The following is a 13411-nucleotide window of genomic DNA, read 5'->3' on the forward strand; positions in this document are numbered from 1 at the left end:
GGCGAAGGCCCTGCATCTATGGAAACAGCAGTGATACTGAGGCCATCTGACAAGGAGGCTTCTTAACAGGGAGGTGTGAAGCTGTGAAGATGAGCTGTGGAAGATTAAAGGTCTCCCGCCCAGGCTGGATGCTGCCCTCGCATGACTCACACACTGGATACATGTGGCCTATTTTAAATATCAGGTATTGGAAATAAAGGGGTCTGACACCCAAAAATAGCCAGTGCTGGTAGAAGAGTCCGTAAATGTCCACTTCTGTACAAAGAACTTAACTGAACAACATATCACCTTCAGTGCAAGAGTTTTATTGATGGAGGGAAAAAAAGAAAAGAAAAATGTAGGATCCAGTAGATAATCATTAAAAAATATATATTTACAAAAAAAGAGAGAAAAGAAAAGACAAAAAATTAGCACCATGTGAAGGAAATTGGACACTGAGTTGCGATAGAAATTGTACAAGTTGAGCCAACCAGTCATTGTAATAAGTAAGAAACATGTATTAGAAAAGACGGTACCACTTTAAAATAAGACTACCTTTATAAAGGGTTTATAAATGGTTTCCAATTACTTTGTTAATGGTTACTAATTAGGGCGTAAATGCCCTTGAAAATCATTAATAATCAGTTATAACACATACGTAGAAAGGGCAACAGGTATTAAAGAAAGAAAAAAAGAGAGAAAGAAGACAGAAGAAATGATGGTAATTTAATTTCTGTTGATCTGAACGCTGCTTCCTCTGTCGGTGAAAACGGGGGATGGTTCAATAATGCCCTTAGACTGTTTCCTTAATCAAACATGGCCTCTTAATAAATAATAGTCCGACAAATGAAATTTCGGGGCACTCAGAAATAAACCTAGCATTAGTCACAAGCTGGGCTATAAAAGTGGATAGTAAAAAGTGGCTGGATTTCCTGATTTGAAATGACTCTTCTCCTGTGCAAGTGGGTAAACACACGGCTCAATCAATAAAAAGGCCATTAAGCTTAACAAACCGGCCTAATCCATAAACTGCCTATTGACTCTGAAAATAAATAACAGAATAACCAGAGCACCAGACAGGTGGTGTTTACTCATGCATTTCTATGTGACAGTCCATTCTAAAGCCTGTGTGTGTGTGTGTGTATATGTGAGTGTTTCACCAAATAGAAGATTTACATAAAGTCAAATGTGTCAAAAGTATTCACAAGTAGAAGTTGAAGTATCAAGTACTCAAGCTTTTTACTCTTTAAGTAAAAGTGTAAAAGTACTGGTTTTAAAACTACTTAAAGTATAAAAGTATAAAAGTAAAAGTAATGTAAGGAGAAAAAAACAAAAGCTTAGGCCACGCCCACAGAATCCTATAGTGAATTATAGGAACTATAGGACCCCTCCCCAAAACACATTTTTCTAAAAGCCATAATGACTATAATGTTAAAATATTAAAATGTTGATATTGATAAATATAATTTGGGATGCACTAGGCTGTTCCCTGTTTCAGTTGCATATATGCTCATTGGAAATGAATGTATTTTACATAGTTTTTAGAGAATACTGTAAATATATTATAAAGGGTGGGTACAGTAGATGGCGCTCTTCTTTCCCCTCATCATTCCTAGGGTGATGTGGATCGGCACAAGGCTGCGTCTGTGAGCTGATGTATCAGAACCGAGTCGCTGTGCTTTTTCCTTCTAGCGTTTGCGCTGTGATGCTACTCGGCAATTCTGCATGAGTCTGACTTCACATGTGTCGGAGAAGGCGTGTGCTGGTCTTTAACCTCCTTGTGTTGTGGCATCACTAGTGGTGGAGGGCATACAGGTGAATAGCAGCTGCATGGGTGGGACCATTGGTCTACCTAAACTGCGAGAAAATGGGAAAAGATTATACAACAAAACTAAAATAAAATTGTAATTTTTTCTTTTTGAGTCTCCCCGTAACTTTGTTCCCCCACATTCAGCAAAACCCGTAAGCCATGTTCCGAGCGTCCTTTGTGTGGTGACAGCTGTGTGTGGGTGCTCGTTCGTCATACAGAGCAAAACTCTTAGTCCCTCTGACTGAGCCGCATCAGTTTTTCCACTGGATCCTTTCCCTCTAATTGCCTCTCTTCAAGTAGGCGCAAGAATTAAATATCACTCACTGCCATGAACACACAAATTCTGCAGCGCACTTAATTGCTTCACTTAGTCTTGTTCCTCTTGCTATGGGTAATTGGTTGTCATGACGAAAACCTCCCTCCAAAGCCTGAGCAAAATCGCTGAATCCACCAAGGCAAAAGGGGGAAGAGAGGACAGCGGAGGACGAGTCTACCTCTAACGGTCCCGTGCCCACGTGCCCACATACCACGTCCCCAGCCTGCCCGCCTTTCTGAGTGGCAGAGAGTGCTGGCATATCCAGAACTTTAAGAAACTGTCTCTTGGTTTTCCAACACTTTTCTGAACATTTAAATTTATTATAACATGCATAAAAATAAGAAGAAAAAAAAAAAACTCTTCCTCCAGACTCTGCTTCCTTGATTTTTTATAAGTGAAATGTAAAATTTACTGATGATCAGTGATGGTTTGGAGGGTCATGTCTGTCATCTGCTGGTGTTGATCCACTGTGTTTTATTATCAAGTCTAAAGTCAGTGCAGTTTTGTTTTCCCGCAAAAACTTACAGCACTTTATGCTTCCCTCTGCTGATAACAACTTTACGGAGATGTGGATTTCATTTTCCAGCAGGACTTCGCACACTGCCCACACTGCCAAAAGTATTAATTGGTCTTATATAATATTCTAATTTTCTGAGACACTGATTTTTGGTTTTTCATTGGCTGTAAGCCATAAAATCATCACCAAAAAAGAAATGAACGCTTAAAATAGATCAATCTGTGTGTAAATTATCTATATAATGTATGAGTTTTACATTTTGAACTGAATTACTGAAATAAAGTAACTTTGCAATGATATAAAATTTTTTTTAGGTGCACCAGTACTATAAATGAGTACAAATTAAAAATTCCAAAGTATAGCGTGGACAATAAAACAAGAACAAAAAAAATTAGGAAACAGTAAAACCAATATACGTAAAAGCTAACAAAGGAAATAAATCAGAAGATAAATAATATTAATTAAATAGTAATAGAAAATAAAATTAAATTGGTAACAAAATGAAAAGAAAATATACTACAACAATATTAAATTATGAAATAATAAATAATTCAAATGCAATTGATTAAAAATAAATAAATAATAACTAAAAAGTTAATTATATGTCAACTAAAACCTACAGTCTTCCAGTCAACATCTATGGGAGCAGAGTAGTGTTAAGTGCTCTAATGGTAATAGCTGCGTGACCTTGCTCAACACGGCCATGTCATCATTACCGCAGAGGGCTGAGGTTTTAGAGCAGAGCCATTACCAGACCGTAGTGCTGTTTAGAGCCCCTACTCCACCACCACACCACAGTCCGACAGGGTTATAGAAGAGCGCAGACTGAATTACAAGAGAGGCTCGCCGGGTTATTAAATTGATGGGAGATGACTGAGCTGAGGAACCATTCGGCGAGATCCCATTCAGCACGGTGCCTCAGGTAACATCAGTCCTTTTTTTACAGATAGCCTGTCAGCAAAAAAAAAAATCTGACTGCTTATTTGTAGATGGCCATTTGGCCGAATTGAAAAGATTCATGAACACCATGTAAAACTTCATTTTCAGAAAACGCAGGTGACTCATCAACCAAATACTCTTATCTATTAGAGACGAATGGCCGTGAATGGAGTGTACACAACAGGACGGAAGCAAATGACTCCCGTTATTTACAGTAACAATGATGTTCGCAGGAACGCAAGAGGGCTTTTTTTTGTAGAACTAGAACGGAAAGACCGATAATTCCAGAAAACATACTCAGATAGAGTGACTCATCTTTAGGTTTTCAGCTCTGCTGTTCGTATTATTTGCTATAATACATGTAGCTAATGGACTTCTTCATCCAGCATTCATTCAGCAGAAATAAAAAAAAAATACTAAAAAAGCCTAAGAAAGAGCAGCACACAGAAACACATAGTCCTAAGAGAGAGTAAAGCCAATATTTTACATGCAAAATTAAGATAGAAAACAGCCTTTTAAAAACAAAAAGAGCACATACTATACTGTATACATACAATACTGTATTTGTCTTTAGGATTAAAAGCTTTGCATATTTGTCTCACTCATTTAGCAACTTTTATCAAGAAACAAGGACAAAAAATGCTGACCCAAAAAAAAAATATATATAGAAGCCACTTTTTTCAATCAAGTAAACTCAAAGAATACCTTTATTGACAAACCTGCCATCCACCACAATCAAAAGAAACATAAGAGAACACTGTAGCATTTTAGTTTGTTAGCGTTTTAGCATTTTAGCATCTTTTTTTAGCACTAGTATGATTAGTGTTGAAACAGCCCCTGTTGTCTGAGCTGGCCTTTAAATATGTGCCCAGCTCAAGTCAAGTTAAGTCAAGTCAAGTAGTTTTATTGTCAATACTGCATATGTACAGGACGTACAGAGAACTGAAATTACTTTACTCTCCTTTCCAAAAAAAATCAGCAAATACAGAAAATAGATATAAATTATAAAATAATAGGAGACACTATACGTACAAAACAATAAGGACACAAATAGACATACGTAAGACAGAAGACAATAAAGCAATAGTGATGGGTGGTGATTAAGATGGGATGACAATACAAGTACAAACAGAACTCACAAAACAGTAGTGCAAATATGGTATAATAGCTTAAGGCTGGTAAAGTGAATGAGTGCGTAAAGTTCTTAAAGTTCACAGTTTATGGGGAATTAAAGTGAGTAATGCAGTGCGAGTTTAGGCAGTAGTACAGGTATTGGGTGTGTAGTACAGGTCCGTTTTGAAAAGTTCCAGTACTGTGTGTGTTCTAGTGCAAAATTTTAGTACTGCTTGAGGATTGAGATGGGGGTAGAGCAGGGAGAGAGTTCAGCATCCTCACAGCCTGATGGATGGGGCTGTCTCACAGTCTGCTGGTCCTAGCCCCGAGACTCCGCATCTAATAAGATAATCAAAATTATAAGTTATATATGTGTTACAAACAAACATGTCAACATTATTGTTCATTATAATTGATTGTATGCAGCACATATTACAAATATGAGATTAGAACAATGCGTATGCACATATTTTCAGGTGGGCATGAGTTTTGCTGTCAGATGGCAGGAGATATCTGTTGTTATTCAGCCTCATCTGAGTTGCCCTTTACTGCGAGTCACAGAGGAAGAGCAAGACCGCCCTCATCTCCATGCGAATGTCAGACAGTGCCGCCCAATCAATGAGCTGCTAACAGCTTAGCCACCCGCTCAGCAGTCCGGTCAGGTGTGTGGAGAATTACCTTGAAAGGACAACACACTCACACTTCTGTCGACGGGACAGCACAGCTACCTGCAGGTGAGGCGATTTCTACGTTCCCCTTTCAGAACCACACACCCAATCAGCTTCCTCCTCCTCCTCCTTCATCCACAGTGTCCTTCAAACCCACACACTGCACAGGTGAACACAGAGACCTGGCCATGAATGGGCGAGTGCCATTTCACAGTTACGAGCTCCTGTAAAAAAGTGATGACTTTACCTTGACAACCGCTGTGTTTTGTATCAACTGTTTTGAAAGTGTGAGCCTCCATTACCTCCTTCTGTCCCATTTCGTTCAGGAGAGAGAAGCAGGAGAAGACCACACAGCGTTTAGCCCACGATGCCCACTTCCAGAGCTGTGGTCACCATGGCAAAGACCATAACACACCCTCCAACAAATACACACACACACACTCAGTCTTTCACACATGTAAAAACACTTCTAATCACTCATATAATGAACCCAAAGGACATGCGGTTGATTTTTTTGACAATGGTTTGATGGATTGTTTTAGTCGCTCTTTACAAATTTAAATTATAAATACTTAAACTCCCATCATAATCCTCAATTCAAGATTTTCTGAACGGCTCACTTCACGTAAGACTTGGTCCACACATTTTACTCTGTTTACTTTAGCATGTTTATAAAAAAGCTTAGGCATCTTAAAGATAGATTTCCCTTTTAAAGTCTCTTTTATTTCAAGTTTATACGAATCCCGGTCATGCAGCTTGCCATCAGCAAGCAGAGCCATGAATGGAGTAGCAGCTGAATGGATGGGAGAATTGACAAGCTCTAAATATCTAAAAAAATGTATTCATTTATTTTTATCTATATACAGTATGCTCATCATCAGAAATGTATAAAGTACATACTTTTCTTCTTATTTTAAGTCATTTGAACTCAAAATAAGCACGAAAAGTCACCAGTCAAGTTATTGATTTTAAGACTTATTTATCTTATTAAGATTTAACTCTTACTTCACTCATTTTAAGGAATCTTACTAAGAAAAATTAGTCTACCCCATAAATTTAAGCATATACGTCTCAATTTACATATTTTTTGTCTAGTTCTTGCCAAGCTACACAGATGCATAGATACTTTTGATTTGTTTAGATGTTGTTTTAGTATGTTTGGCACGGTAATGTCATGCGTAAGCCTGTGGTTGTGGTTCGTGACCTTACCATGCCTGTATGTGTTTCTAAGTGAGCTCAGTGAGCCACTGTTCAATAAATCAATCGTACCTTTGAATCCTGCATTGATTCAGGAGTAGAATTCTGCCTGACTTCACAATGAAACAGCCAGATAATTTTTCCAAGCAAAATATTTCTGGTTTCCTTTTTATGCTGATGTCATGTCTAAATATCTAACACATCTGTTTGATGTGCACTTAGTTGTATAGTTTGCACTGTTGCTGCTACAAAATGCATGTTTTTTTTTAACTGTGATTGCAATGGCCTTGCATCATGTAGGGAAAGTTTGAAAGAATCATAATATATATATATAAAATATATGTATATATATAACTAGCAGTGTACACTGCAAAAACTATATCTTAGCAATTGAAATTTTCTAAATTTAAGGCAATTAATATTTTTTTTCTCTCATAAGACTTTTTGTCTTACTAAGCATTGTGTAAGTGTTAGATTATTTTGCTTATTTTAGGAATAATTATCTTAATCATTCTTACTTAGAATTTGTACCTTTATTTAAGTAATTAGAACTCAAAATAAGCAAAATCAAGCAGCAATCAAGTTATTTTGATTATTGTGTCCAAAAACAGTGACTTTTTTTGCTTGATTCAGGTGTTACTTCACTTATTTTGAGACTTTGCCATTGCTTTTTGTAAGAAATCTTACTAAGAAAATTTAGCTTACCCCATTGGCAGTTTTTTTTGCTTAATATACATATATTTGTCTTAGTTTGCATATATTTTGTCTAGTCAATGGATTTTTTGAAGTGTATGCTTTTTTAGCCTTTAGTAAAGACCCACTCTAGGCAGCTGTATAAGTCTCCTTCCTGCCTTGGAATCTGAAAGTATTAAACATTAAAATTCCACATGAGACCCGGCTGCACGTACTGATCCGGTGGCTGAGCAACCGTGTTATCCACGAGTCACAGAACATGGAATTTCTGACCTCTGCTCTCAGATCCATGTGCATTAGTGCACAGCTCTCACACTGTAGATAATGATCTCTGGGTTGAACAGTACGGTAATAATGGAAGAAGATTCTCCTCAGTGATCCTTTCAGCGGAAAGTCTTCTTTGTTTTGCTCCTTTGTCTGGGCGTGGATGGGAGTCCCACAGATCAATATGCTATTTTTACCCTCGCTGTTCCTTCAATGACTCTGCAAGAGTCCCCTAAACAATGGGTGCGAGACGTCATTTCTTACATTCAGTTCTAAAGCATCTTATTTGTACCATGACAACAGGATAGAAACAATCAAATTCTAGAACTCAGATATTCCTATATATTCGATTTATATACAAGTTTCCCATCATCAACGAGTATATTAATATTAATTTTCACAATCAAAACATAATTCATTTCGGATTTTTCATTTTTGTTAATTGACAAAACTACAGAAACAAATGTGAGGATGGCTGACACTAATGTTTAGGCTAGAACAGCATCACAAATCAAATAAAAACCAGATGCACTTTCACTTTCTGTCAAGTCTGGGTCTTTAATACTTCATACTTATTTTTATTCCAAAAGTAGTATAATAATAATAATAATAATAATAATAATAATAATAATAATAATAATAATAATAATAATAATAATAATAATAATAATAATTTATTTTGGTTTATTTTAGCTGTCTTTTAAACTTTCTTTTATATTTTCTTATATTATTTTTTTTCTTGTTTTTGTAATTGCTTATTATAATTTTTTACTCCTTTATGTTCTTAGTTTTATCTGTAGTTGCATTCTTATAATTTTTTATCACCTTTGATTTTATGATTCCTTCTAAAATCTTTTTTTATCTTATTTTTTCTTATCTTATTTTAAAATATCTTATATATCTTATTAAAATGCTGTGTCTTTTTATTCTATTTATTCAATCCCTTTCCTGTGTATTGGCTTGGCTATATTATATATTTTAAATAAAGGTTAGTTGATTTCTTGATTGATTAATTGACTATTAATTTAAATAATGTGCCAGGAATAGTGCTATTGTTTTTATTTACATAAATAAAACAATTTAAAAACAAACTATTTTTATGAAAGTTCTTTTTAATGTGCTCTCTGGCTTTTCGCCTCTATTGTGCGCCACCGCTGTGCGCATTATTGATGTTTACCTGCATTTGCAGTCGTGCATTATGAGATTTTCAGCAGTATTTGATACGAGGCGATAGATGGCTTGTAATATTTCTTGGCAGGGTGTGATAAAAATCAAGAATTCATAACTCAAAAACAGGCAGGACGCTGGCGGATGACGAGCATGGGCCAGAGCGTGATGGATCCAGATGCTTTCTGATTAGGTCAGAATTGATTTTCTTTGCAGTCCTCTCGGCTGGGAACTCCAAAGGCCAGAGGGCCACAGCTGCGGCCCCCCCCCCCCCACACACACACACACACACATAAATACAAACACAGCAGTCTAGCCATCTCCTTCAGTCACTCCACTGCACACAACATACCCCTCAGTATCCATGGCAACCCTCCAGCGCCGACGCCGTCTAAGCGATGATCGACTCGGCCCGGTAGAGCTGGAGCGCACCATGAAAAGGATATTGGACAAATAAAGTCTGATGCACAAACAAATAAGTCAGTTCTGCACTCGGAGCTCACAGGAAGCAGCTTCTCCGTTAGAAAAGAAGCTGCAGAAACTTAAAAACAAGCGGCACGAGAAGAAACGGATTATTGACACGACTACTGATGAGCTTTTCATATCCGCATCATCTTGCGCACAACACTCTATAACTATAACTACCATGATACTATTTATACACTGCAGCCACGAAACACCACATATATAACATTTTAAGTAATTTAGTAAATGATGTGGGGGTGGTTGGTTGATGCTGCAGTTGATCTGCAGGTTTAGGTTCAGCAACAGTATGTGTATATACTGAATATAGACCAGGTTATTCTTCCATCAATGGATTTAATTTTTTTCATATTACAATATGAACAATGCCAGGATTAATGGAGCAGGATTTGGGAAAGAGTGCAAAGGGTTCAGGGAGCATGAGATCATCATTTATCATTTTTACACATGGATTGAGAGAGAGTTCACCACAGAGTCCAGATCTTAACCTCATTGAGAATCTTTGGGATGTGCTGGATGGAGAAGAGCTGCTTGGAGCTGTACATCAACCGCTCCAGTCCCCGACAGCAGCATAAAAACCTCACAAGCGTTAACGTAGCTACTTAGTTCATATCCAGTTTGCTATTTTAAACGACATATGGATGTTTTACTGTTAGCTACAGTTATAACAAGCATATAATGTACCAACATCTTTTTTTTGTTGTTGTCAAGCATGTGGAGGTTCAGCCCTATGCTGGTGTTTTTATGATGGTTTGAATGAAGTGAGTAAGCACTGTACAGACTACCTGTCTGCTCAGCCCTTTAATGAACCACTAAATGTATTTTAATGGTCCATTAAAACTGAGCTTTGGACTGAGCCGTGGCAGTATTCACCAACCAGCAGCTGCTGGAGGCGTCAGCTAGGGGCAAATGTGAGGTTTGATGCCCCTGCCCTGCATGAAGTTGAACAGTGTGTGTACAGTACCTTAACAACTGACAAGCCTGAATGGGTGAAGAGAATAAGCAATTTCCAGTGGTTGCAATGGTGTTTTTATGTGGTTGATATGGTATGTAATGTGGTTGGTATGTTGTAACTTGTTGTTGTTATGTGGTTGTTATGATGCTGCTATTTGGTCACTATGGAATCATCCCAGGTGGATGCTATGGTGTTGCTTAATGGCTGCTAGGTGTTTGCTATGGTGTTGGCACTGTAGGTGGTTGTTGTGGTTTCCCCAGCTGATTGCTATGGTTTTGCTAACCACCTAACAACAAAGTGTAGGAACAAATTAAAAATACAAAATAAACAGCTATTTATTAACCCAGAATTTCTCAGACATTAGTATACATACACAATAATATCTTTATGAAAATCACTTTGTATTCATGTGTAATACAGTATATACTGTAAAGCTTTACTGATAAATGCACATTAATGATGTATCAAGAATTTATTTGAATTTCATAGAATTTCTTGTTTGCAATATCAGTTCACATTTAATTCAAAAAAATGAATTGGAATCTAGAGATTAGTATAAATTCAGCTCTGATTCATGTCTATATCTATCTAGCTATCAATATAATATAAATGTTTTTTTTCTTAAGAAACCAAAAGCTGCTTATCAATGATATCAAGCAAAGAACTCTCTCTTTTTGGCACCAGAAACCAAAATCAGTGTCTCCCTCTAGAGGCCATCAGTCATAAGTCTGAGCTCTATGTGTGAGAAGAACAGTTAGGGGGTTGCTTTCCCCAAACACTGTTAGATTTCTCACTTGTGCTCAGAAACTGCTTTTAAATATATGTGTATATGTTTTTGTTAAGTTCACTCTACTTAAAAATTATATTACATGAACTTAAAATGTATTAGGTAATTGGTTACAACAAAAGTTTTGAGTTCAGTCAACTTATTATTGGGTTTTACAGTGCAGTGTACCTTTAAGACCCAGTAACTAGTTTTAATGTACTGGTTCATCCAGAGAAGTTAGACCATAAGTTAAGGGAACTTACCCTCTAAAACGTGGGCTGTATCATAAAGCGTTACTGCCAGTTGTTGTCAGCAGAGGTCGCTGGTAGTTGTTTTTAACCCCAGTAGAATATGGTCAGATGATTGCTGGATATTGTCCCTTTTCTGACTTTGTAATGCTTTTTTTATGATTCCTGCCATTTGCATTGGAAGATAAAACAGTAATGAGTATCCTAGCGGGGCAGAAAGGAACATCTCTGAGAAAGGAACATAGATATAATCACACCGGTGCCATCACAGCTTGAATGACGCAGATTTGGATATGGGTAATACTTCGTTCGTCAGAAGGGAGGGGGGACATAATGTTCGAACATCCTGCTGAGGTGCTATTAAATGAAATAGGAAATGTCAGAGCACGCTTAAACACCCCAGAGGGCAAAGCATGATTCCACATTAATTTGTGTGTGGGTCGTATATGTATTGAACTCCTTGTGGAGACCAAATACTCCCAGGGTGCCCGAATATACTAATATTTTGATGGTGTGGACACTAGACTGGATTTATTAGGACCCATAGCGCTTCTATCTAAAAGTGTGAGAGATTTAAAAGAACTACATTAAAGAGCAACAGAGATGATAGATATATTAATATTAATAAAGATATGAGCATTGTGCCCAGTACATGATTTTGATCATTGCAAAATGTGTGATTGACACAAAAGGCATGTACTAATTATCTTAATTGGTCGTGATAAATTGATTCAACATGTCACGAGTCATTCCCTTTAAGACTCTGACTTTGGCGGATTGCTATTTTTATGGCGCAGAGCTTCTGCACTTCTCAGCAGATGAAACTGACCTGCTTGTTCATGCTGTAAAGGTGTGCGAGCAGCTCATTTACAGGAACAGTAATGTTATTTGATTTAGTTTTCTGTATCTTGTATCTGTATCTGTATCAAGATAGCAATGAACGACTGACGGATGACTGTTGTCAAGGTTTTAATCAGTCATTGGCGCACCTGTGCTTTCTGTTGCCAAGATAGCAATTTTTCCAGAAATTTACCTGAACATGCTGTATCTCACTTCCAAACCACCGCGCCCATCAGTGTAGATATATTTAGAAGCACCATTGCATTTAAATTACACAGTGCTGTGCCTAGCGCAGGGTGTAAGATAGGGTCGGTATTCTGTGTTCTGGTTAAAATAGTGGTCACATAATTGCACATTTTTGCAATGAGTGTACGTCATTCTACTTACAATCTTCTAATACAATCAAATCAAATTAAAGTTTATAAGTTATATCGGAGGACAGTCCCAATGAATACCCTTGACTTCAAAAGAACCCTGGATGAGCAGGTGTCTACAAACTTTTTTGCAGTGTAGCATCATCTTCAAGAGCATAATATAATTTGCATAATTCCAAGGTCAGCATGAGCTCCTGTCTTGGCTGACAGATGGAGCATTAACATACTTCCCATCAGCCAACCCAGGGCATCTTACCCTGCCAGGCTAAAGCTCCAGAGCTCCAGCACCACCTCTTCCTCCCTCCTCTGAGCTTCATACTACAAGCTTCCATTCACCCTGATAAAGTGCGCATTGATACTGTCCAAATTATTATTATTTTTATTTTGATGTAGAACCTTTTATCAAAGCTCCCATACAAGCCTAATGCAATTTTCCAGTAGTGATACAGGACAAGGATATAAAAAGGTCACAACGAGCCGCCGGTGAAGAGATGTCCTGGCTCTGCTCCTTAGAGCAGCTGATATTCTGTATTCCACTCACATACACAAAAAATATATTTCAAAATAGGTTACAGTTCCCTCTGCCGCAACAAGTAATTGACAGCTTGACACTGGAAAACAAAAGCTCTATTCATGATAGCAAATTGAATTTAGTAATATCCACTAATGCCATTGCAGAGAGAGAGAGAGAGAGAGAGTGATGGATGGAGAGATGAAGGGAAAGAGAGAGAGAAAGAGAGAGTGCTCTTCAAGGTAATTACCTTCAATTTTATGCTATTCAACGCCATCAGACAGCCACAGCACAAAATACATCCCCAAAGAAACGAATCAACACATAAATAGTGTTGCCCTCTGGCTCTTTCAGATAACGAAGGTTCCTTCAGGTGGCCACGGAAATATTCTTCAAACAAATCCAGGAAAATTCCTTCACCTTTCTTGAGTTTATTTCTCTTCCTGTAAATCTTACAGCAAAGTTGACTCAAATGAAGAGACATTTTATTCTACCAGGCTTTATTTAAATCACAGTGAAAATACAAATCAACAAACTGGATATTTTCACTTACAAGCCTCACTGCCATTAA

General features: G+C 37.4%; 1 long non-coding RNA gene across 1 annotated transcript; it reads right to left on the reverse strand.

The window, feature by feature from the left end:
• Positions 1-4250: 4250 nt before the first annotated feature.
• Positions 4251-6316, reverse strand: LOC111196013 (uncharacterized). Its single transcript, XR_007440048.1, has 2 exons — positions 5403-6316; positions 4251-5013 (listed from the first exon to the last, which is right to left on the reverse strand). It is a non-coding gene; the product is annotated as an uncharacterized LOC111196013 (long non-coding RNA).
• Between the last annotated feature and the right edge of the window lie 7095 nt (positions 6317-13411).

The sequence above is a fragment of the Astyanax mexicanus genome, chromosome 7, assembly GCF_023375975.1.
Source record: "Astyanax mexicanus isolate ESR-SI-001 chromosome 7, AstMex3_surface, whole genome shotgun sequence".
NCBI lineage: Eukaryota > Metazoa > Chordata > Actinopteri > Characiformes > Acestrorhamphidae > Astyanax > Astyanax mexicanus.